Source organism: Neolamprologus multifasciatus, chromosome 12, assembly GCF_963576455.1.
Source record: "Neolamprologus multifasciatus chromosome 12, fNeoMul1.2, whole genome shotgun sequence".
Taxonomy (NCBI): Eukaryota; Metazoa; Chordata; class Actinopteri; order Cichliformes; family Cichlidae; genus Neolamprologus; species Neolamprologus multifasciatus.
The window spans coordinates 32171038-32197182 of NC_140450.1; the positions used below are offsets into that span (position 1 = coordinate 32171038).

The 26145-nt window shown below is 40.3% G+C and overlaps 1 long non-coding RNA gene across 1 annotated transcript in view; it reads left to right on the forward strand.

Moving 5' to 3' along the window:
* LOC146507325 (uncharacterized) overlaps positions 1–26145 on the forward strand; it is an 85272-nt gene that overhangs the window by 3172 nt on the left and 55955 nt on the right. The window lies entirely within an intron of this gene.

Genomic DNA, 26145 nt, shown 5'->3' on the forward strand with positions numbered 1-26145 from the left:
TAAGACCTTGTATGTGAGGAGCAGGATTTTGAATTCAATTCTGGATTTAACAGGAAGCCAATGAAGGGAAGACTTGTTATAGCCAGCCATACAGTTAGCCTCTATGAGATGCTGTTTGCCGGCGTTATTGAATCTTTGTAGTTGGTGTTTTCATTTCTTTAGTGAAGAGGACCCTTTTCCAACAATAAAACCTAGGTGTGATGATTCATATCTTGAGTCTGAAGGTGCAGGGATTAATTTAAATGTCTCGCCATGGCTTGCGACATATGTTTGCGGCCAATCTCCAGCCAAATATGTAAAAGTAGGAAGGGAGATGTCTCCTACTGAACATGCTGACTTTCATAAACTGCAAACCCCAGATTATTTTATCAGAGAATAGTATCCTTTCTTTCTTTCTATTTAATAACCTCAAAAAATGACTCATTGTACCTTTAAGAACTTGTCATTTGAAATGAAGAGCTTACTTTCAACTCCTGTTTATTTTGAAACGCAGCATCCATAAAGCACAGCCCTATCAATGGCCAATGACGGCCCTTCCTAAGATTATTTTGGTCCTGAAATGTAACTAGAAAATTATTCATCCTCTTTTTATTGCACACCATGATGGACCGTATCAGCGCAGAGCAAACTAAGGACACATTTTTCCTTAATTTCAACTCTTCTGTTTTAATCATTTAAAGGCTAAGACTTCTCTTTAGGCTAAACTGTCATAACACCGACAAAGACAGTGGGCGTCCGTGAATGCAAAAGCATGAACTTATGGTTAAACCAGCAGAAAAATATTCCCCATCCTGTGGACACATTACAGGGTTTTGACACATCTTTTTTAAATAGCAGTTATCAAAACTATGAGAACTCCTGTTTCATAGTAAAACAAACCACAAAGTTCTACCTCGTGCAAAAGTCACATGTGAAATACATATAATGAAGTAAAACTAGGTTACTTTACTAACTTAAATTACCTGTCTGGGATTTTGTATCAAATAAAATCCCAACACTGTAATGCATTTACGATCCACAAACATTGTTGTCAGTATAACTAAACTACCACCACTTTGGTTCTGTAAAAGGTCATGACTTTTCTTGAAACCTGTGATGCTGCAGTGCAGTCTGCACCAAAACCAACATAATGTTCTTTCCCCAGGCACACTCGCTCACTGTGTCTAATGCATATTTTAACAGCTGTTATTCAGCCCACTGCATAAAACCACTCACAATTCATAAATGAAAGAAGGCCAACCAGAACTATGGACATTTAGGCGTTTAAGGATAAAAAGAAAAAAGGGAAGAGGAAAAAAAAGCATAATTTCCTCTTTGCACACACACATAAACACACACAGTTACAAGAACACATACTCTTAGTTTCCTTGGCAGTGCTTTTTGCTTGGGTTAAATGTAACTTCAGAAAGGCCAGGGTGCGCAGGCCTCCCAGACTTCAGCTCAGCCCACATAATTCTCCTTGCATCATTACCGCTGCAGAAACCTTGAGCCAATAAACAGCTCAGTGGCAATGCTCTTATTTAAAGGCAAGAGGGGAAATAGAAAAATACACACACGTAGCAACACAAATTCTCCGTCTGCCACGCTACCCAGCAAACACTTGTACATTAAAATGCAATAACATGCTTTAACATTCAGAATCCTACCACACACAAGCACACACACACACACACTCTTCATTAAATTCCAAACAGGCTGAATTTAGATCTGAGAGGTGTAATTAATAGTTGGAATATACACTTAGCGCTATTAAAGTCAACCCTCAGGACTTTTCTCTGTAGAGGAACTTTCAAATAATTAAAACCTGTAATCAGATCCATGCACAAGTGGCCGGTGCACGTCTAAAGATAGATGTGTGCTTCTTGTTTCTCCTCATCCCGAGACAATATTCATCTCTGCAGAGGAAAGGAAATGAGGAATAAATAAAAGAAGACATTGGCAGCAGCGGAATAATTATACGCCACTCTATCCAATCTACATAAATAAACGCTCACCAGGCGAGAGGGAGAGAGAGGGAGAGGGGGGCGCGCTTACGGTTATGGTTAAAATCATTTTTCAGGCCGCGGCCCACTGCGATTTGAGGCGTGTTTATGGCTGCGAGCATGTTTTACATTGTAGATGAAATATTTGGTTTAGTTTGGCCGGGCAACAGCCGGTGAGTCACAGCGCAGGATTGATGCTGAGTGTGTATCCTACTGTGACATTAACCATCCATCTCTAACCTACAGCAAAGCAACACCAGGAACTCAACGAGCTTTCCTTAAAGCATTATTGGATGATCTATTTTTAATGTGCCTCGACGACCTCCTCTGACCTGCCATGTGATAACTGTTTTAAAAGATATGACCCGGCCCTATAATGCTAATGCAAGTTAGTCACAAGTGGCTTTGTAAATGGGTTGGAGCTGGATGTGGACCTCACCACACCCGGTTCTGCACTTATGATGAAGTACCGTCGTAAAACAAACATCCTACAGGGACAGAACACCAGTTTGCGGTTTGAAAAACGTTAATATTTCAGCGTAGCAGTGTCGCGGTGGCGCCGCCAGCATTTACATTCGGTCACGGGAAATGGAAAATTCTCACTTTAATGAAAGAAACTAAAAGTGGCTCGGTTATTGTTTAGTGACGCCTCACTTAGTTATTATCTTAATAGGATACAGCTATGGATCTTACACGTGTAGCCACTGTAATTACACCATTGTTCCAATTATAGGTGGAGCTAAGGGGTCTTAGTTTTCCTGACAAAGCACTAGAGTCCCCCTGGGAACAACCAAAGTGGAGGTTTGAGGGTTATCTCATTCCAATATGTAAACAATATACTTTAAAAAGTAATTCAGTTAAAATAAACCCACATTTATCTGTTATTATTATTATTGTAGGGTCTTTACCTTGCAATGTGAAGTGCTTTGAGGTGACTGTTGTTGTTATTTGGCGCCTTATAAATAAAATTGAACTCAACACTACTGAAGTGACTTGTAGTGCCAGTGAACTATGCTGAGAAGACTTTTGAGTGACTGTAGGAACACAAGAATGGGAGGAATAATAAGAATGTCACTGTGTGACAAAGAGTATGGATATGAGACTGCTCTAAAAGCAAATCAGGAGTTGCCGTGGCAATCAGCAGGTGCCTCTCTAACACTAATAAATTTATTTATTTTTTATTGGAAATTGGACCTGAAATTGATTCCTGATCCTGTATGGCATAGGTATCAAACTCTGGCCCGCGGGCCAAATGTAATTAGGCTGCAGGCCAAATTTGGCCCGCGGGCCAAATTTGGCCTGCAGCCTAATTACATTTGGCCCGCGAAGCCATACCAAATTATTATTAGAGCTGGCCTACTGGTATTATACAGCTAATATATATATTGTTTAGTATTAAGCTTTGCTTGTTCCATATTCAGTTTTTCAGCAAAACTTGTTTGAGTCCATAAGAAAAGATTCATTCTTATATCTAGAGGAAGATTTTTTTTCAATAAATATTAATGTTAGCCCGCGACTTTGTTCCAGTTTTGAATTTTGGCCCACTGTGTATTTGAGTTTGACACCCCTGCTGTACGGAGTTAGTTTGGTCTCTCACATACAGTAACTCTGAAGTCAGCAGTGGATGAATGTGAGCACATTCTCTCAAGTTCTGCAGAAATGTGAGGCTTTATTTGGGTCATTGCATGAGGGAAATACTGTATTTGTTACTCAGCCTGGCATCTTTAGGTGAATGTTTCAATAAAAAAGGTTGTGCACGCAAAACATATAAAGGAGCCTGCAAAAAAAGAAGAAGACTTGTTTTGCTGAAACTACCAAAAGGACTCTTATCGTGCAGCAGATTCTTTCTGCTTCCTCCCACAGCCCAAAGATGGAATGATAATGAGCAGATTCATCCACAGTGATGGAGGAATAATGCAATCATTAGCTGCAGTTGGATTAAAAAATGAACTTTAATTGAAATAAGTGTAACAATAGAATCTTGCTTTACTTGAATGCATGAGCAATAATAATGTAATGATACACTATTTCATAGCACAGCCTACAACATGGTGGGCTTTTATTTTCTTGAAAGTACATTTTTATGATAATACAAATGTCACTCCAGGGCTTTTATTTAAACAGGGGGAATAGTTTTATTACTGTGTGCTGTATTGGTGTTTTTGATAAGGCTGCACTCTGTTAAAGGCCGGGGTGTACAACTTTTTAAAGTATGTCAAGTGTGTAAAGAGGATAAACGAGGAAAACAGGAGAGCAGCACTAGAGAGAATCTAGTGCTAAAGTAGAGACTTTATCAGGTCTTGTGCATGCAGAATGGGATTTCAACAACCTTTTTAGATAAATGCTAATTTAAAAATCAGCATCTGTGCAGAACTAAAAACAGGTTTCACTGAGATTAAGGTCTATCCACAGACAAACTGTGAAATTTTCTAATATGCATCACATTCCAGTTCCGAGGCAACACTCATTTTAGTTCCAGAGACAAGCTGCTCCGCTAAATAAGCCATAGAAAATCCAAAGTGAAGATACAAAGTTTGGGTTTCGTATTGCATTCATCTTCCCCGCTAGCACCACATGTCCGGTTTATCTGCCATGAGTCAGAGTCCGTGTTCACAGCTGCTATCTGTTTGCTCAATCAAGACACTTGTTGCCTTTAGCTGTTTACACTTACTCGGCAAAGGTCCGCTGCTCCAGCTCCAAGGCTGTTTGGGGATGCTGGAGTCCCCCAGGCTTATCGGGGCCTTGATGAGATAGCACACCAATAAACAGCTACCCACACATACGCACACACACACAATTATACACAATATGCATTCACACACTGATGCACAAATATGCACATAGAATCAAACACACAGATAGCAGCAGTTCAGATCAGCACCAGCATGCATCAGTGGATCTGGAAGGCAGGGTGCTGGTGTGGCTCATCAGTTCATTGGCACTCCATCCGCCCTTCCATCAGCCTGTCCATCTGTCCGCTCGTCTATATGTCAGTACCAAAACGAAATGCTATGGCTTCCCTTCCTGAGCTCAGCTGACAGACTAACCATGCGTCACTTGACTCCAACACGCTACTGCTGCTACTTTAGCTGTTTCACAACCTCCTGTAATCCAGGATCTCACTTAGTGTCCAATCATTCAAACACTGTTTGTTAGTGCAAGTTTGTCAGCGACAGCCTGTTTTAGATATGTGGAAATGGATTTTATTTAATAAATAAAAATGGTAAATTCAGCATTAGCATAACTGGGATCCCAATTTAGGTAAAACTGCATTGCAAAAATGACACATGGGGATAGCAAGATTGAGGACCAGTCGACACTGGGTTGTGTTAGCAGACCGAATGGAATAAATCACACACTGTCATTCGTTGCACTGTGCCAACAATGAGATGAAGAAAAATGTTTTTTAAGACACTAATGGACCTCATCAGTAAAAATGAACCAAACGACATATATTTTAAATATTTAGCTTTTTTTCCTGTCATTTAATCAATAAGGTAATTTTTTTTTTAGGCGTCTGAAAATGTTTCATATTCACATTAAACAAGAAAGAAAGTGCTTATGATTACAACAAGTGGACATGTAATATGTGATGGCGCTGCAGGCAGACTGAGTTTTAATAGGGCTTAAAAGCCAATGTCGCATTAAAACACAGAGCGGTTGTATAAATCAAAGCATCCAGATACTAACAGTTTTGCAGAGGGTTAAAGCAACAAGAAAAAAAAACACAAAATAGATCTTTTAATTAAAAATTTTAAAAAGTAAGACCTTAAAAAGGTAGTTTTATGCTCATTATGAATTAAATGTCAGTAACATTTCTGTCCAGAAGGGGGTGTAGGCACCTCATTTGACTCTCCTCTCTCTGTCTGTCTCGCTTCTTCATCTGTGAGGGCTTATCACTCCACTGGTGCACCCTTCAGCCCTGTCTATATAAGTATGTATATTAGTGGTGATGGAAGCAGGTAGCCTGGAGACCGCCCTTTGGTGAACCCTTAACTTTTGATTGACATCGGCAGCCTGTCCCGCGATTTGGGATTCCAGGCGGCTGTTCTTAACTTTAAATGGCTGCCTTACTCATTACTGCAGCAAACAGACAGATATTTGTTAATGAAGCCACATGCTCCAGTAACCCTAGCTCCCTTCGAGGCGCTGGCCGAGCATCCACTTCTTCTCTTCTTTTACTGAATGGGGTTAAGGTGAAGGGGGGTCGGGGCAAAGGTCAAGGGCGGGGGTCACAGGGGTGGTAGCTGTTAGTGTCCAGGCAGAGGTCATCTGGGCCTAATGGACTGGATAAAAGCTGAGAAATGCAAAAACGCAGCAGAGTTTCACCACAGCAGACCAACCTTCTCAGTCACAGTTCAGAGAAGGAAGACGATGTGACGTCCGTGCGTACGAATGCGAGAAACAATATACGACTATAATTGAAGAAAACGTTGTAATTAACCGGAACTGACAGATTTTCTTTGTTTTATTGTTTCGATTTTACTGGGTTTTTAACTCGTAACCACGCCACTTTGTGAGCAGATGTTTCCTCCCATTCAAACAAAGCAGATTTGAATCTAACGGCAGCCGTAGACAAGTTTACACATACATCTCATTTTTATTGCTGCTCTAATGGCTTTCATGATGAGATGCTTGCGCGGTCTGAAGCAAGGAAGAGGGATTAATGTCTGACGTTGCATCGTGGTACAAGATTAAGGAAAGCGCTGATGCTATCTCGGAGCATGCACGCACGCCACAAACAAACTGCATTTGTCGCGCCGGCTCGTGTAAAGTGATCCTCAAAGGCGAGTGCCTTTGATTCCAGCCTCTGAACTGAAGCAAGAATGTTATCCGATAATAAGCCACGCTTGTTGTATGCTTACATCCAAGTCAATCATCAGGTGGCAGGTGAGTAGCTGTGGCGGTTGAACTACGTAGAGAGATGGATAGTCATGAACTTTTGCACACGCATTCGTATTCTCCACAGGCTGGATCATGATGACTTTGATGAGTCCATGGCTTCCCCACTAGCACCACCACCAGGTTTATTTTTGTAGCTTTGAGAGAAGTGTATTCATAAACACTGAAGGGACTCCTGTAAGATTTAATAGGAAAATTCTCACATGATAAAATGTAAAATTTGCTTCTACTATGAAGAACTACAAATTGTTCTCTTATGTACCCATCTGATCACAGCACTTCTGGTCCTGCTGGAGGTTTCTTCCTATTAAAAAAGGAGATTTTTCTTCCCACTCTCACCAAATGTTTGTTCATAGTGGGTCATCTGATTGTTGGGGTTTTCTCTCACTTATTGGAGGGTCTTTATTCCGCAATAGGGGTGTCAAAAATAAGGCCCAGTGGCCAAAATTGGACCACCAAAGATGGAAAATATGGAGGAGGTTATAGATTTTTGACTTTTAACTGTAGTTTTAATTACTTTTTTTCTGTTTATTTGACTGATAGAGGATATCTCCTATTGTAGTTCATCCAATACCAGTGTAATTATGTAACAAGTAAAGAATAACACTTAAAACATAGAAGAAAATCCCTTTTTTTCACTACTATAGAAATTTCTGCTTTTCACAATGGGTCCATGGGGGAAGTGAGCTTTTTCTGTAATTTTAGACATCCTGACAGACGTCTTCTTTATCATGTACAAAAGCCAAGACGTGCTGCTGAAATTGCATTTATTTTTTCAAAATGAGTAGTTAAACTTCTGTCAGTTAAGTTAAACTGACAGAATGAAGTGTTTCGCTGGGTGGCCCCGCTTCAAATCAGAGGGAGGTGTATGTAGCCCACGATGTAGAATGAGTTTGACCTACAATATCCAGCACATAGAGGTGACTGCTGCTGTGAACTGGCATTCTGTAAAAAAACTAAAATAAACTGCAGGGATAAAATGCACTATTTCTTTTTAGTCTCATTGTTAATTCAAAGTGAGGCATCACAGAATTTGCATTAAATAAAAACGCATCACTTTAATGTTTCTAAATGCTGATTAACAGCCGTGCTATCGCGTCCTGTTGAAAGCCCGGGTATCTAGAACCGACAATGCTTTTTGCATCGCCGGTGGCTTTTTCAATTCTCAGTTTCATTCATCTTAAAGCAATAAAGAACAAATGTCTACACAGATGAGAAGCCCGTTTGAGGCGTTCTTTAATCCTTCTGCAGCATTCAGACTAAAACAGCATCTGTGTTTGGGGGAGCACATGGGAATAGTTTATTTTAAAATAACCTTTCCTGCACTGCTGGTCACTCAGCTTTGGAGAAGTGCTCCGGAAAGGGCTTGGATTGAGGATAAGATCAGTCATAAAAGGCTACTGTGTCGGTGCTGAGTGACACATCAAGCCCTCGTGCCACCAGCAGGCAAACTATCAAACATTTGTTTTTTGCTATTTTTTTCTGTGCTGCAGCTTCCTTATGTCTTCCTGCCCCCACCCCCCGCCCCTTTCCAGACTTTACCCGAGTTTTAATCTCTTGATCAAATAAATTCATGTTCACTCCTGGGTGAAACATAACAGGAAGCAGCCCAGAGGAACAATGCAGATACACTATATCTCTTTTCGGTGCTTGTATTTGGGCATGTTTGTGTAACTGCTACGTGCACTGTCTGTGTTTCTCTCTTTCTGTGATCCAGTAAAAGATGTTTCACAGAGCTCAGAGGCAGATTCATTTGGGCACACTCTCTAAATTGCCAGAATCTTTCCTTAAGCTGAGCTCAGACACTCAGCAATGAAAAACGAATACATGGCCAGCAGCAGAACGCACTTAAGCGCTATCGCTCTGTGACGGCTCACAAACAACAAGATTTTTCAGCTCTCAGATCTTTGGCTATCATTTAAACCAGCAAGATTAGAATAACGGTATTATATATGCATTTATCCAAAGTATCTAATGATAGGATTCCAGTGATCATTGATCCTGAAAATTTTTATTAAAGCCTGCTCGATTGATTAGTACAAATTCTTTGTCTTTCATATCTCCACATCTTATGTTGTAGTCTGCGATTTTCATTCCTGTTTACGATAAACTTCACTGCTCTCTCAAATTTACAACTGAAGATGAGGTTAATAGAAGTGTTCCTGCTTTGGTTTATGTGTAGCTCTAATTTAAACCAAATTAACCCTTTTTATTAAACACTGGCACCCCACTTAACCAAATTAAAATGGCTAAAGCATTTGGGTACTTATTTGTGGTGATGCATGTCAGTGTTTTTTCTGTTATTTATACATTATTTAGCAATATGCTATCATTTAGCATACATTTAATGGGTAAAAGATGAATAACTGGGGGTTGTAAAGGGAAGGCTCTGTGAAATCTTTTTAACATTTGTTGTTTCCTTGCCAACACTGCCCTCAAGCTCAAAGCACAGATATGTCTGATTACAACCTGACAAATACACCACTGTGTTTCCGCAGCATACGTCTGTTTTCCTTCTTACACAGTAACACAGTTGTTATTCAAGAATCAGAGTCAAAATTTAAACCGTCAACCATGCTGTCAGTTTTTTATAATCCGGTCGTTAAGTGATGACGTGACGAATCCTACTTCCGGGCCTAAAGTAGTCTGCGTTTAATATGGCTTTTGTGTTGTTAACATGTTTAATGTTTTGTATTTTCTTCTATTTAATCTCAAAAAGCTCCTAAAACAGTCAGTGATCACTGTTGACCCTCCCTTGGCTTTTATTACCGCTAATCATTTATTTAAGCTCAGTTTTTAAAACCTTAGGATGTAACTACAGCCCAGCCCATGCAGCAGTATATGAATGACTAACCTCGTATTGTGGATGGATTATCTCAGTTGTTCTCCTGGCTGAACTTTGGTCCTTTTACAGCATCCTGCCTTGCGATTACATTTATTCCTGACCACCGAGAACACTTACGTTAACTTTTATCGAGTGGAAAAAAAGTTAGCTTGTTTATATTATGCTAACATAGCTGTGTCGCTAGTGGTCACGTAGCACAACATTATATACCAGCTAGCCAAACTTCAGTAACCCTACAAACGTCACTGCTGTTTAGCTTTCTGTCTTCATTTATGTTGGAAGTGATAACAGAGCTGTACGTTTTAATTTGTTTCCAAAACCCCGCAGTCAGGACATGCTATATTGTATTTAGATAGAAGCTAGCGAGCTAACTTCCTGCTAACTTCTAAATGTCATAAATTCCTATTTCATGGATGCCTGGATGTTAAACTCAATTGTTACACCTGGTAGAGCAGAACGCTGATCATTTTATTAAAGATGAAAGACTTTAGACAGTTTTTCAACTCTCAGGAGTTTAGGCCCAGACACGGCTAGTGACGTCAGACTTAACGACCGGATACTTTTGTAATACCATAATAATTAGGCTACCATCCAGTAAACAAGATTTTAAAGTTGTACATTATTCCAATCAAAAATGGATTAAACAGAGAGCCCGTAAGTTCTTTTTTTATGGCCGGCATCAATCGAAATGTACTTATAATCAGCCAATCTCTGGCTTTCTCTTGGCTCTCTCAATGTCAGCCTGTTGGCAGAGCTGATTTGTCTTGGATGTCAGGAGAGGTTACTGTGGTCTGCGTGAGGGAAGTTAGCCAGTTTGTCTTTGGTGCAGAGGGAAGGTGAGCCAGTGCTCTGAGGAGCGAGGCCCATCCATCCAGGTGGCTGCTGACAGGGCCAGATAAGCATCTCACCCTGGGCAAAAATAACACAGTGTCCCATTGAGACCTGATAATTACACGGGCCCACTGCCACACTGGGCCTGATGTATGGCCTCAGATAGCCATCTCACACCCACTAAGCTGATGCACACACAGACACACACACACACGCACAAACACTTGCACTTAACACGTGGGCTGAATAAGCATACACACATGCTCTGTGAGATGGCATATCCCTTGTATTATAGAGTCGGAAAATCCATCTGCAGCTAACTTTAGCTGTAACCTTGCAGGGAGCCATGAGGTTTCAATTTTCAGAGGGTTTTGGTACAAGTTGTTAAAAAACAAAAATCAGAAGGGTTAAATTGTGCCGTGAGGCCGCAGGTGTACAAGTCTCCTTCAACACAGACTTTGGCAAAGATAAGAAATATCCCCGACACCTAGTGTGTAAGTGAGATGTTGGCATGTTACCTGCTCTTGTCACCAAACATGCCACTCACTGCCTCACCTGTTTAGAGCCTACCCCATCAAATCCTCCCAGGTCCAGTATTACACACATTGGTTTAACTAAGCAGTGAGCCATCTATGTATTCTACTGAACAAGGGCTACCAGCTTGAGTTGGAAAAATCAGCAATTATTTGAATTTTTTTACTTATTTTATTAACTCTTTGAACAATAAGCTTGTTTGATTGATTTACTGTCCTCTTATGGGATCGCAAACATGTTATTTTTTCCAAAATCTCATGGAAAAAAACACTGATTTCAATAGTTTTCTGCCTTTGTATCACATATATTAGGTTTGCACAGTCCCTTTTACCTTTATCTGCAGGGGCAAGTTGTAAATCTTGAGCACTAATGTCACTTGGCCAGTTACCAAAATGATTGGCAGCCTTCGCAGAATTACACCAATGCCAGTATGATTGTATTAAGGGTTCACTTCCCCGGAGTACTTTACATAATCCCCTGACTGTGAAGTACAAGGCCAGGCTATTGTGTGAACTTGCAGGTGAGCCATTCTTTTCTAAAGTTGCCATCGTTCATCTGATGAACTGACGTGCTGACAGCGACAGCATCTCACAGGGGCGAACAACATCTGATAGGGCCACCTGGGGGCAGGTTCACAGAGAGAGGGAGAGTTCACGGCATGCCTTGTCTGGTCGTCCGTTCGGTATGATAACATTTGATTTATGGTACAGGACAGTATACGGCTATCATGTAGCTGGTACCTTCTTGATGTGTGCTACAGTGCAGGCTCAGAGTCAGGCGTGAGGAAGGAGCGTTCAAACCAATAAGTCTGAGCTGAGCTGACTCAGGTTTGGGTTATCCACCTAACGTGACATCAATAAGACTTAACACTGATAAGCATCTCTGCACTATCAGTGTGCTGTAGATGTCGGCTACTGTTCATTTCCTTTCTCGTTCTTTCCGTTCATGCCTGCTCAGCTACTAGCTGGGGCATCACTACCCAAAAGTGCTTAGCAAATAAAGATAAAGACATCAAAGTATTCAACACAATGCAGTGCTGAAACACAATGAGCAACACTATATTATAACACCAACTTTGCGCTGAAGTCATGCAGGATGTAAAGTTGAGGTGTGACGACAGTTTTACGTTGCCTGGGGTTGAAAGAATCAGGCAGAAGGAACACGTGCAGTTGCAGAAGCGAGCCATCAAAGCCTCCCAGCCACAGAAGCAAGCTTCATTTATCTCAGCCCTCCTGACAGGACCATTGTAACCTCATAAATAGTCTGAGCCCATATCTGATACTGCACAGCCATCAGCGTAAAGATGGAATAGAGATGCACAATGCTGGGGTTGTAGGTAGTATCAGTCTTTAGAATTATGAAGAGACAGTGATATCCCACTAGCTCTTCTGCACTACGGACATATTACCACTTGTATCCCAGTGCTGATTGCAAAAGAAGAAAGGGTGAGTTTGCTGTGTTTCAATAGGTTTGATCTGAGCTGAACTTGTCCACAGCATGCTCAGAAAAAAAAAACATTAACTGCAAAATTAGTTGGGGTAAATTGGAAACGATGGATTTCCCATTTCACACAGAATATTAGCAATCATTGATGGTTTTATGAAAACTCGTCAAATACGTGTGGCTCTCATGAAGTAGCTGGCATCTGTAAAACCATCAACGGTGTTCCTCCAACAGACGGTGAAGGCAGCCTGTCAATATGTTCACAGTAGTGGCAATTTGTACCCCATATGTTCACTGTGGCTTTTAAGCAAGTCTTTTCTCTGTTTTATTACTCATTAGTACTTTCACTCAAAAGCCATGATTCTCTTTAACTAGTAATGCTAAATGGGTTGCAACCAAACACATTGTTTTAACAGGATACTTTCTTTTTGGAAATGTGTGGAAATGTAAACGTCTGCAGTGATTTAATAGTGCTCCATCCTCCATCCTCCAATCGAGTCTACAGGCATTTCAGTCTGGAATAATGGTTCCAGACTTTTTGTTTCACTGACCTTTTGACTAATAGAAAATAAGCCTAAACTCTTTGTTTCTCGATGACAGATTATCTTCTGCTCCTATCTTCTTGCATTTAACATCTGTAACAGCCTTTCTCTCCACTAAAAGTCCCTCTCCTGCTGTGGCCACCCCATGATATTGACATCCCATTCCTGACTGATGCACATCTGCACATGGCTGCCAGCAGGGGAGCACATCCACACCACTGACATGTGAAGAAAACAAAACAGCAACAACAACAAAAAAACCCTCCCTGCTTCTTAACGACAAACAGGAGGCAGTATGAACTGATGTACCACTTATCTTTGATAGAGAAGGTGAAGCAACGTTCTCTTGCAGCTGCTGGTTTCCAGAGGGTCACTGACTGGTCTGTAGGCCTGTTTGACCACATAACCCCACATCGCCACCACAAATATAGCGTCATATTGGTATCACAGCAAAATGTCATTGCTGTGAGAGATTTAGTTATTATTTTACAATCTGCTTGGATTTTCTTCTAGCACGGTGGTCAAATGTTTTGCGGGGGGTTTAACGTGTTCGACTACTTTTTAGAGACATCACAGTATTTTCAAAGCCATAATGTTATGGAGTACTATTATTCCAAAGAGCATGGTTGGCTAACTGTGCAATAATATGAGCTAAGCCAGAGTTATCCTTTAATTTTTCCCAGCTCATTTGCCAGTGCTTAGCGTTTCTCTATACTTAAATCAGCTGCTGCTTTTGTCTTAGTCAGGAGACAGCACTCACAGACCTATAGTTAGCTACAACTGAGGCAATGTTAGCTTTCCGGGAAGCTCGAGCCCTTGTTCATTTGATCTTTGCTAAATACCTGTGGAAAGCAGAGGAAATGAGTGTTTTTCATTGCAAAAGTCTCAGAGCTTTGCAAAGAAGAGCTTTGATGGAGGACTGTGCTGCTTCAGGATAGCGCGGGTGCACTGGCCAGGCTACAGGGGGTCACAGCTTCTCACAGCTTCAACACCACACGCCCCCGCTCCCAGTTCAGAAACAGCATGCCAGAAACTTGTTTTCCAGACAGCAATGCCACCTTGGCCTGTGGTTAAGAGTGAGGGAATGTACCCAGTGGGACCTGAAACCACCTGCTGCACTCGCCCACTCTGCTCCCCGACTCCCAGCCTTCTCCTTTTACCAAACATCAGTTTCTAGGAACTCTTAGCCACCGCTATTCACTATTTGGCATGGCAGGGGCATGTTTGATGGGGGCGGCTGTATTCTTGTTTGTGCATTGTACGTGCATGTGTTTGTGTGTGCATGCGCTGACTGTCCAGCTGTCCGTCCAGAACAGGGGTCGTATATGTATAAATGCATGTTATGAGGGGTGAAGAGACAAGCAGCTGAGGGCTAATGAGCTATAATGAGGTCTAATAGTGGAAAACCCATCTAGAAGCCATGACCTTGGCATTAAGACTGATGCCCACAATCATAACACATCTAAAAACAGCCTGGGAAACGAGCTAAAACATGCTGTCGCCTCACATGGTGGTAAGTCGTTGTCCATATTTCACAGGAGGCATTGAATTTTCCACAGTTAGCAGCAATTACAGATTTTACAGTAAATCCACAGATTGCTCTTTGCTCTTTGTTTTGAAGAGAGCGTTCATGAGAATAACAGAGATAGCCGAGCATGTGTAATGCTAATGTTGACACTTGAGAAGGCGTCTTGTGCATATTTTACTTCGTGCCATTTGGTGGTGCTCTCATCCAGAGCTCCTCACGTTACATTGATTACACATATTTAGCATGGGTGGCCACAGTGAGTAATGAGCTGTCCCTTTACTTACTCTTTGAACCATATACACATATCCCGACTATCCCACACTGATTGATTCTGTTAAACTACTTGCTGTAGATCATTTCATAACACTTGTTTGTATTTTCCTGCTCTTTTAATCTTATTTCACTGTCTTCTGCACCTTCTGAAGCTTTATTACCTCTCTGTAGGTGCTGACGAGCAATTTAAGCAGCTGGGGAAATTTCTTCAGGAAATTATGAGTTAAAGTTAGACACGAACTAACTGCTTGAACTTAGAAAGAACAGTTTCAGGGTTTTGTGATGTGTTGGAGTTTGATCTCACGCCGTTAGGTTTTATCGAGTGTGAGTGCTTATTGGATATCCTTTACTGTTCTAGTGTTTTAGTTTTTGAATTCTTCTGTTCCTCCCTCTGTCTCTGTGTTTGTTGGCTCGTCTCTGTTAACATGTTTGTTGTGTTGTCAGTGTAACTGTCAGTTGTTTATTTTGTGTTTTATTTTGATAGCTGGGTTCTCTTGAGTCATATTTTAATTTTGCTTCCTGTTTTATTGTCTTCTTTACCTCTGTTAATTGCTTTGGCCTGCTTAGTGTACTCATAGGCTGTATCCCAATTCAGGGTCTGCAGCCTTAAAGGCCGCACTTTAAGGCCGATTACGTCACAGCGACGCGACGAAGGCTGTCCTAATTCGAAGGCTGCTCGAAATGCGGCCCTCAAATGCGTCCTTAATTTCCCTGAATTTTAAGGACGTGGCGGTGTAGACTTCGTGGCCCAACATCCCATAATGCATAGTGCGGCGGTGGGTGTGGATTTTTTAAAAAAACGGCAGATGAAGGGCGCCCGAAGAGTAACTTAGTAAACTAAGTACTGAATATTATGTCACTTATTTATGTGCAAATGTTTAATAACGAAGAACATGAAAACATTACATTTTCATGAAAAAGTTCAAGAAAGATTTTTTCTTGAACTTTAAACTGTATCTTAAACCAGCAGCCACAGATGTTTGAAAAGCCAGTGTTTTTCTTTTTTTCCTTAACTTCATGCTTCATTCAGCTTTTTCTCTTTTCCTGCATTTTATCTGCATGACAAATATGAAATATGGCAAGACTGACAAAGATTGTTAGTTGAAAACCAACCACCAAAAGAACCAATGACCAGTGAAAAAAGTTCAAATGCAATCTTGGCTTCCTCTCATTGGCTTCCTGTTAAATCCAGAATTGAATTCAAAATCCTGCTCCTCACATACAAGGTCTTAAATAATCAGGCCCCATCTTATCTTAATGACCTTGTAGTACCATATCACCCTATTAGAGCACTTCGCTCTCGCTCTGCAGGCCTACTTGTTGTTCCTAGAGTATTTAAAAGTAGAATGGGAGGCAGAGCCTTCAGTTTTCAGGCCCCTCTTCTGTGGAACCAGCTTCCAGTTTGGATTTGGGAGACAGACACTATCTCTACTTTTAAGATTAGGCTTAAAACCTTCCTTTTTGCTAAAGCATATAGTTAGGGCTGGACCAGGTGACCCTGAATCCTCCCTTAGTTATGCTGCAATAGACAGAGGCTGCCGGGGGAGTTTTTCCTTTCCAGTCACCTTTCTCACTCACTATGTATTAACAGACCTCTCTGCATTGAATCATACCAGTTATTAATCTCTGTCTCTCTTCCACAGCATGTCTTTATCTTGTCTTCCTTCTCTCACCCCAACCGGTCGCAGCAGATGGCCGCCCCTCCCTGAGCTTGGTTCTGCCAGAGGTTTCTTCCTGTTAAAAGGGAGTTTTTCCTTCCCACTGTCGCCAAAGTGCTTGCTCATAGGGGGTCATATGATTGTTGGGTTTTTCTCTGTATCTATGAAGCGCCTTGAGGCAACTTTTGTTGTGATTTGGCGCTATATAAATAAAATTGAATTGAACTGAATTGAATTGAATCTGTTGTTCAAACGGGACTCCTGAGTGAACATCCACCACACTTCACATCCACGTCTTCACCATCCTGCTTTCTGCAATTTGACTGATACAAATGAAACTCATAAGCTTGCAACTATATTAATGATATAAAGGCATTTAAAACAGGTGCCTGACATTTAAGAGACACAAACACAATATTATTGGTAATCAAATTTTAAGTAGTTATAACTTATTTAGTAGTTTCTAATAAGTTCTGAACATTTTTAATCCAAAATTTGCCCCAATCTAATTTTTATCTTCTCTTTTTTTCTCCTTTCTTTTTGGCCTCATATATAAAAAGAGGTGAACTAAACAGGTCACCTGGACTACATCCATTTCTTAAAGCACAGTACACACATACACACACATGCTCATTCTTCTTCACTTCATCTGACAAGTTCATGTGTTTTATGGAACAGCTAATACAAACAATTCACAGGCCATAAGTCGTTATCTCAACTGTTTGTGTTTCACATATATTACATACAAGTGCACCCGAGGGACCTTATTCAGTTAGCCAGGAATACACAGAAAAAAAACACATGAACACAGTTGTGTCAAAGGTGTGTTTTTCTCTAATATACGTTACTGATACGAGGAAATAAGCTACTGAATTTGCCCGTATGAAAGTCCTTTTTTAGTCATATTTGATTGTGGTGTGATATTTATTTTTACATACTTACGGTGCAGCTAATCATGGTGGCATTAGCTGTTTATTTGAGGCCTTTCGTATATTATGACTTAAGTAACCAGTGGATTATAAGGAATACATACATATATAGTCATTTCAAGTTTCTTTAGAAGCTCTTACATCAGAGGAGATCTTTTTGTTCCATAACATTAGGAAAGTAGCGCACATGCAGTTTCTGTTTATTTTGATTTTGTTGTCTTTTATTTAGTTTAAAGCATCTCAAAGCTGATCTTGAAACGTCTAACACAGGGGTCGGCAACCTGCACGCGGCTCTTTTGTCCTTATACTGCAGCTCCGTGTGGTTTGGGAAAATAAATTAGAAGTATTTAGCTGAAGTGTATTTTATTTGTGTTTAGTTCTTTTTTTAACTTGTAGTTCTAAATTGGAAGATTATTGTGATATTTAAATATAAAAATAAAATTATATTTTATTATTTTTTCATCGCTCAAAATAAGCGTCACACTCGCGGTATGCTCGCCGAAACGCCGTGCATTTATCGAGACTTTCAAGTCCAGGTAGGCCAATTATGGCTCTTCGGATCCACATAATGTCAGCAGCTGTTCTCCACCGTGAACTATGTTAAAAACAAACACAAATCACAGATGACAGCTTACAGTCCTGCGTAAAGATGAAAGTGACTTCGTACAGCCCCGATTTGCAGACGCTGTGTGCAGAGGTTCGGGACCATAAGTCATTGTAAACATATCACGGCAGACCTGACGATGTTTCCATGAACACGCTTTTCAGCATCTCTTTATTGACCACTTTTCACACACGGTTGCTGACGCATACAGCCGGCTGTAGCTTTTCAGCTCACAGCTCGACACACACCAACACAACAGCATAGATAGCACAGACGTGAAGGTGGCGAGGCGTGATTGCGGGTGCCGCTCAGGTGCGTCCACCTCCCCTGCAGCGGCGCCCCGCCACACACATTAACCAGGTAAAATACATATTTAGGTAAAATTTTTCAAACATCTATTTTTAATTTTTTAGCAGCATAGAGCTTTTTTCCAATTATTTTAAAAAAGTCAGGTCAAGGCTCCAAAAGCCCAAAGGCAAAATATCTGTTGTGAGCTGCCACCTTCAACAGTTTTTGTTTGCTGGATCATTTTAGTTCAGCTTTCCTTTTATTATATTTCTTTAAGAGTTCAAAATGTGTTAACTACATAAATAAATTGTAACTTTCTCTGTAGCACTTCATGGATTTCATAAGCAGCACACCTTAGTTGTTCACACAAAGCATAAAGGTAAAAAGTGTTATCTTCATTTTAGATATCAAAAAGTATTTGCGGCTCCCAGTGTTTTCGTTGGCGTGGAAACCAGGTCCAAATGGCTCTTTGGGTGTGAAAGGTTGCTGACCCCTGGTCTAACGCTTCATCAATGACACATGTGTCTAGCACATACTCTACACTCACTATATTGGTGTGCCTGTTGTGCTTTATTAGGCAGTATATGTACGCCTGGCCAGCCGGCTAGCAAAGACGGGCCCTGTGAGTGTGGGCTGAATGCTGCTGGAAGAATAACAGCGGTTGCTGGTTAAGCAGCACACTGTGACTTGTTAAGACTGGGCTGGTGTGTCCTTCACAGCAGTAGATGTTTAACAGCCCATATCTAACTTTCTCACACTACACAGAAAAGCATGGGCTGTGTATATGTGGCTTTACCTCCCTGCTGTTTCATAGCTCTGTCAGGGCTGTTCAGCCCTCAGACTCACTTAATTTCACTCAGTGTTGGACAGGTACGCTCAACACTGGAAGCTGCCCCTGCTTCAGGCTAGATAGGCTCTTGTGCTAAATTAACTTTGACTGGCAGGTGGTTGTGTCCAATCCTGGATGTCTAAGCAAGGGAAGCTAGATTGCACATCGTCTTCAGCATCAAAGGTCTCTTTACAACAGATCAGTCAGTAGGCCTAACAGGAGGAATGTAGCTTCAGGACAGAGGCATTTTCACTTCCTCCTTTTGTAATAAAGCCCTCAGGTGGTGGAAGAAGCTAGAGGGTAAGAAAAGTTAGTCATTTCTAACTTAGTTTTAAGGCCATATAAATAGCAGCGCTTTGAGTTTAAAATAGCAACAATGCCTGCCATAAGAAGTGGAAAGTTCTGATGGCAAGTTTGTTTCCATATACACAAATAAAAAGATAACATTGCATTGCTATAACACAATTTTCTGTAAAACTGGGCTGTATTTTCATATCTGCCTGCCTGTAGAAGCCAGCCATCACCTTCCTTCATCCTCATGCAATTTCTCTAGTTAACATCACTAACTGCCCTTCTGCTGTCGAGCCATGCTTTAAATTCCTGTTGGTTAAATAGAACAAATTTTTATAATTTCTTAAATATGAGTTAAAATACAGGTTGTCACTTTTTTTTCTTTTGGTGCCAAGGTTGAATAAATCTAAACTTATGTTATTTGGAAATAGTTTAAATACAAATGCAAAGATTCAAATAAATGGTGTTGATATTGAAAGAGTCAGTGAAAATAAATTTCTGGGGGTAATAATAGATGAAAAACTTAACTGGAGAGCTCACGTAAGATATATTCATTCCAAAGTATCACATAGCATTGCAATACTAAACAAGGCAGAACATCACTTCATATTCTATACTGTTCACTGGTTTCACCATACTTAAGCTATTGTGCAGAGGTCTGGGGCAATAACTATAAAACCACATTAAACTCACTTTTTACTCTTCAAAAAAAAGCAATTCGAATCATCCACAATGCAGGTTATAGGGAACATACAAACTCACTATTTTTGCAGTCTGAAATATTGAAAATTGACGATCTAGTGAAATTCCAAACAGCACAAATTCTATTCAAAGCAAAAAATAAAGAACTGCCAGGTAATATTCAGAGTATGTTTTTTTTGAAAGAAGGAAGTTATAATTTAAGGGGTTTTTGTAACTTCAAAACAATGAAGGTACATACCACAAGAAAAGGCTTTTGTGTTTCTGTTCATGGAGTGAAACTATGGAACAGTCTGAATGTGGAATTAAAGCAACGTCCAAACATAAAACTGTTCAAAAAGAGTTATAAAAATATGATCTTCTCGAACTATAAAGAAAAGGAAAATATTGAAATTAAGTGAATGTCTCTACTTAAAAAAAAAACAAAAAAAAAACAAAACAACTCATGATGTGATATTATAGTATATAGTATATCAGAAATCTGTTCACTGTTTTTATTACAAATTATATCAGTAAGGAAGCTGACTAAATATTAACTGATAATTTATGTCAAAGGGGTGGGATTAAATAAGTGTTTACTTCTTCCCACTCCCTTTCAACATGTAAATTAATACTTTTTTTTGTATGTAATTTGTACAGTATTTTTTTTCTTTCTTATTTTCTTTTCTAAATGTACTTGTATATTGTTCACATGTTGAAATAAATTACCAATCAATCAATCAAAGGTTCTGCTAGATCTGAACCTGAAAGGTTGTTTTATTATGTTAGTTCTGTGATGGACATAACGTAACTCGCCTGTCATCCAGGGTCAGCTGGACGAGTTCCCCTGCAGGCATAGTTGGATAAATAGATTTTAAAAAATGTACAAATGGATGATTCAGTTCAATTTGATTCAATTGATATGTGCTCAGTTCAGTTCATCCATTCTACTACGCTTATTCTTAACAGGATCATGAGGGGCTGGAGCCTATCACAGCTACCATAGAGCGAGAGGCAGTGTAGACCCTGGACCCGTGTCACCAACCTGACACAGGGCTCATTTGAATTCAGTTTTATTTATATAGCATCAACTCATATCAACAGTCACCTCAAGGTGTTTTATACTGTAATGTAAAGCTACTCCAATATTTGAAAGCACACCCCAACAATCAGATAAAGCCTTTTAGCGTGGCAGCAGCGGATGAATGGATGGTGTTTAGGTTTACTGCTGCTTTCAGTTTTCACTTGTTCTTTCTTCTGTTCTAAATTAAGAAGTTTGCTTTAAGTCAATGACAAAACTGTCATGAAGCAAACTTCTTGAAGACTGAACAATCTTCAAGGGGACGGACCTGCTAGTTATTCAGAAATGTGCTAAAACTGTTTATCACAACAAGGCATTCAATGCATTTGTCTCATAGTAATGCGAAAGGTATCCTTCGGCGTCCTTATGAGATGCTCCAGTGTCTCAATTGAATCCAACAGAATGCCGCTCGCAGTGGAAACACGCGCTTAGAGCCGTCCATTCCAGCCCTAACCCTGACCTTAACTCTACCCGTAACCATACACTTAATCCTAACCTTAACGTAACCGTAACCCTATCACATAGTGTGATGAATGATCAGAACGTAAAACACATTTACATTTATAGATTCATTTCAAATAGCTCACGTGCCTCCGAGCGCGTAACATACCGAGGATTTGTCACAGAGAACGTGTTGAGTATTCAAACTAGGTGCTTATTTAAAATTATTCTGACTTATTGTTAAAGCTTTAGTTGTTCACAGGAAACTGGTTTTGGACGCCTTTCACTGGTGTTACACAAATTCCATAGTCTGACGTTGCTATGTTGGGACATTGTAATAACATTATATCACATTTATCCCAGAGCCACCGAGCATTGCACTTGTTTCAACCACTGAAACAACATGTGGTAGTTTTGTATGTTGTCTGGTTAGGACAGTTTTGGATTACAACCCAAGTATTGTGAGTATGCTATGTGCCTTTGCGCCAACAAAATACAAAGTGAACCATGCCTGACTTTGGACTGCTCACATATTTCTCAAGGTTTGTTTTTTTTAACCAGTCCAAAAGATGAACTAGTTACTCTTACACTCCATATAAAATGACATACTGTCCTCTGCTTGCTTAGAACACTGCCTTAAGGGGAAATCTCAGGGGGCTCTTAAACATTTCTGCCTGGTTGTGTAAGACTGTGTGTTTGGCCCATAACAAAAGATGCCTTAAGCTTAATGTTTTGGAAAAAAAGGGGGGGGGGGGAGGTTGATCTATATGGAGCTGTTCGTTGGTGCCTTGGAATGAAGGTCATTGCTAATTAATACTCCTGTGCTGTAGCCCTCACGATCCCCAGCTCTGGTGCTGTTGGTTCTGGTCCCTGTGTCGACCTGTTGTTGATTGTCAAATTTAGCAATGATGGCAGCCTCATCTGCTCTCTCAGCCTGCTGGTTCATGAGACGGGGCGTGATTGAGATCAATATGAACTGTGTTCCTTCTCCTATGGATGTAGTGTGTTTGATCTCCACGCTTTGATCTTAAAGAGATTCTTCAGTGTCGTTCCTCTGACATACCAAAGAAAAAACAGAGATCCTTGAGGTCCTTAGAGGTGACTGTGAACCCTAAAAAAAAAAACCCTGCAAACTCAGTGTATCCTCTTACAATGAGATAGCATGACTGAAACCAGTGACTGGCACTTCATAACAACTTTTTTCTTTCAGGCTACAACTGACTCCCGAGAAAAAATTCCTTTGTAAAGTGGCCCATCAGATGAGGACAGCTTTTTTTTTGTATTGCAGTTGTTGATTCCTGCCGTTATTTGCCAACATTCTGGAAACTAAGCTACATGAAAGTGTTTGCCTGATCACTAGCAAATAGAAGTTCATAAAAGAACAAAGCTGTCCTCGTTGAGAAAGAAGTGACAAATCACTTAAAGCAAATAAAGTTTCTTTTAAAAGTCCTGCTTTATCCAGAGGGGATTAGAATCTGGCAATCTTATTATGAAAAGAGCAAGAGTAATGAATTTCATGCCCATGAGCACTGACTAATATCCTTAGACTCTAATCCAGACACGTTGTAAAACAAGAAACATCTATACCCTCTAATTAAAGACACTTACATTTACTTAATACAATCAGAATCTACAAATGTGCAGATTTTGCAAACTGCAAGAGTCAAACTAAAAGATGTCTCCTGTTTAAATGAAAAGTCCAAACACAACATACGTGCAGTCGAACTTTCCAAAGTGTGTAAAAGAATCCACTTGTTTAAGTTGGATAGTGGGCTATGATGAGTTTCCAGTTGTAAATGAACATTACTTTCAGATTTAATGTGGGCAGGGAAGCTTTGCCCCAGCGGATGAACGAGAAAACAGCATTTTGCATTGCATTCCTTGCAATAAACCCCCAACATCCAAATGAAGCAAAGCACATTTTTAGTGAAGCATCAGCCTTTCTTACATAGAAAGTAAGTATGGTAATAATATATTTCTCTATTAATACACTTAAAAATCACACAGCTGGTATTGCTGTTGGAAACATAAAATCCATCATTTCCAGGATGTTTTCTGGGAACGGCCTTCAAATCACTGAGCGATCGCATGAGGAAAAGAGAAGGCAGTCCCGATCAGGCAGCGAGCTGGATTGCTGTCGTGCTGGCGAGCAATAAATTTAAGAGAATTTTTATCCTCAAGCAGACCAAACACTTTAGGAAAACATACCACGGTATGGAAGTCAGCACGTGTCATGGTACACTTGTACACTGGGAAAAACATCAGAGGAATCCAGGATCAGGCCATGGGAGGCTGGCATCAGTCTACTCCTCTGGCCATTCACAGCAATGTGCTCAGACTGGGTGCCTGTCATAATATTAGTGATAGCATTTTTAAATAGGTCAGACAGGACCTCTAAAACATCACATTAACCCCTGCACTGAGGTATTCAAAAACAGAACTCGGTGTAGAGCATAGGTATCAAACTCTGGCCCGCGGGCCAAATTTGGCCCGCAGCCTAATTACATTTGGCCCGCAAAGCCATACCAAATTACTATTAGAGCTAGCCTACTGGTATTATACAGCTAATATATATATATATATATATATTGTTTAGTATTAAGGTTTGCTTGTTCCATATTCAGTTTTTCAGCAAAACGTGTTTGAGTCCATAAGAAGAGATTCATTCTTATATCTAGAGGAAGATTTTTTTTCAATAAATATTAATGTTAGCCCACAACTTTGTTCCAGTTTTGAATTTTGGCCCACTTTGTATTTGAGTTTGACACCCCTGGTGTAGAGGCTTATAGAAACTAATAGATTCTCTTTGCTTGGATCAGCAATCGCTTCCTTTTTGGATTTTTCTGCAATGAGAAAATCGTGCAGAGGTCAGTAATCTATTCTTAATGAATGGATGGTTTTAAAAAAGTCTCTCAAGAAAGTTAAAAATTTAGACCAAAAACAGTTATTAATGGAATAAAATAAATATGAAGAAAACAGGCATCAATAAATTACTTAATCAAACAGTTTTCTTAAAATCTAACCATTTTATACTGTGACACTTTATAGAGACTACCCATATTAGGGACTTGGAAGTGGCAAGCCCAGATTAGGGGGCCATCCACGCTCCACCTCTCCAATAACCTGTCCATCCTCACCTCTGCCGTCCCTGCCGTCAGGACTCTGCTGATATTTCGACCATGAATCAGACCTTCAGTGTTCCTCCATCTAAATGACTTCCTCAGGTCAGAGGTCGATGTCTCATCACTCATTAATCCCAAGATGATTATTTAGTCAGGTCGAGCTCCCGAGATGCTTGTTTATTTGAAGGGAACGAGGAAATATGAGATTCCCTGGTGTTTCAGTGTATATTATCATCTGAATGCATATTCTGTTATTTGTGTATCGTTCAGCATGACGATGAATGGTAACCTACAGCATCTTTATTGTGTTTTTTTACATCTAGTCAAGCAAAGAAAAGCAATCACAGCATTTTTTAAAACCTTTTTAATACTTTTTTATGTCACCGTGTCTGACTCAAAACCGTTCTCACAAATTGAATCCGCGGTTCTATTTTTCAAATATGACTCAGTATCTGTTTTCCGAAGTGGTCGCCGCCTTCTCAGTCGCTCCGACTCCCATTTTTCATGAGAACTTCAGCCCGTTGCTTAGATTGCGGTTGAGTTCAATGCAATCTGAAAGGATCGCGATGACATATTTGTGTCAGGAAGCCGGTCCGGGCATTGAATAGCATTTAGAAACACAAAGGCGACGCAGAAGGCAATATTTACATCAACAGGAACATTAAAGGCTGTGACAATGTAGCCCCCGTACTGCAGCGTGCGTCAACAAAGCGATGCCACAGCAAGTTTAAATCCCAAGTTAATTTGCGCCCATAGAATGTGGCACGGCCAAGTGGGGTGGGAAGAAAGGACTGGCAATTGTGTTTTGTTTTTGCATCAGCTTCACAAACAGTGGCACTAACAAAGTATCCTTTCTGTGCCGTTTCCTTCCAGTCTGATTGGACTAATTGGGACCTGTTGACAGCGAATCCCATCCGTGCAGGAACAGGCCAATCATGTCTCGGCATCTGTCATCCCTGGCACACAGAGCTTCCCCCCCTTTTATGAAGGCCTTTGTTTCGGTGACCTCAATGACCTTTAGCATTTTTTAATATCAGAAGCCTGATTAAGTCTTCCAAAACAGGAAATATAATGAAATATTATGGTGAAGAGAATTTAGTGCAAAGGATGAAGGTTGTCCTTTATAAGTGCTCCTGTGAGGACATTTGCAGCAGTAAACTTTAGATTTATGTGTTTGAGTTTTATTTGATATTTTTAGCTTGCATTTACTTCATTAACAAACATTCATGCAGCTATTTTTCTTGACCTGTGATATCATTTTCTGATTGAAAGATACAGGAATGAAATATGACAACATCAAATCATTAACAAAACGTTATCACAGATTCAGAGTTACCGAGATTG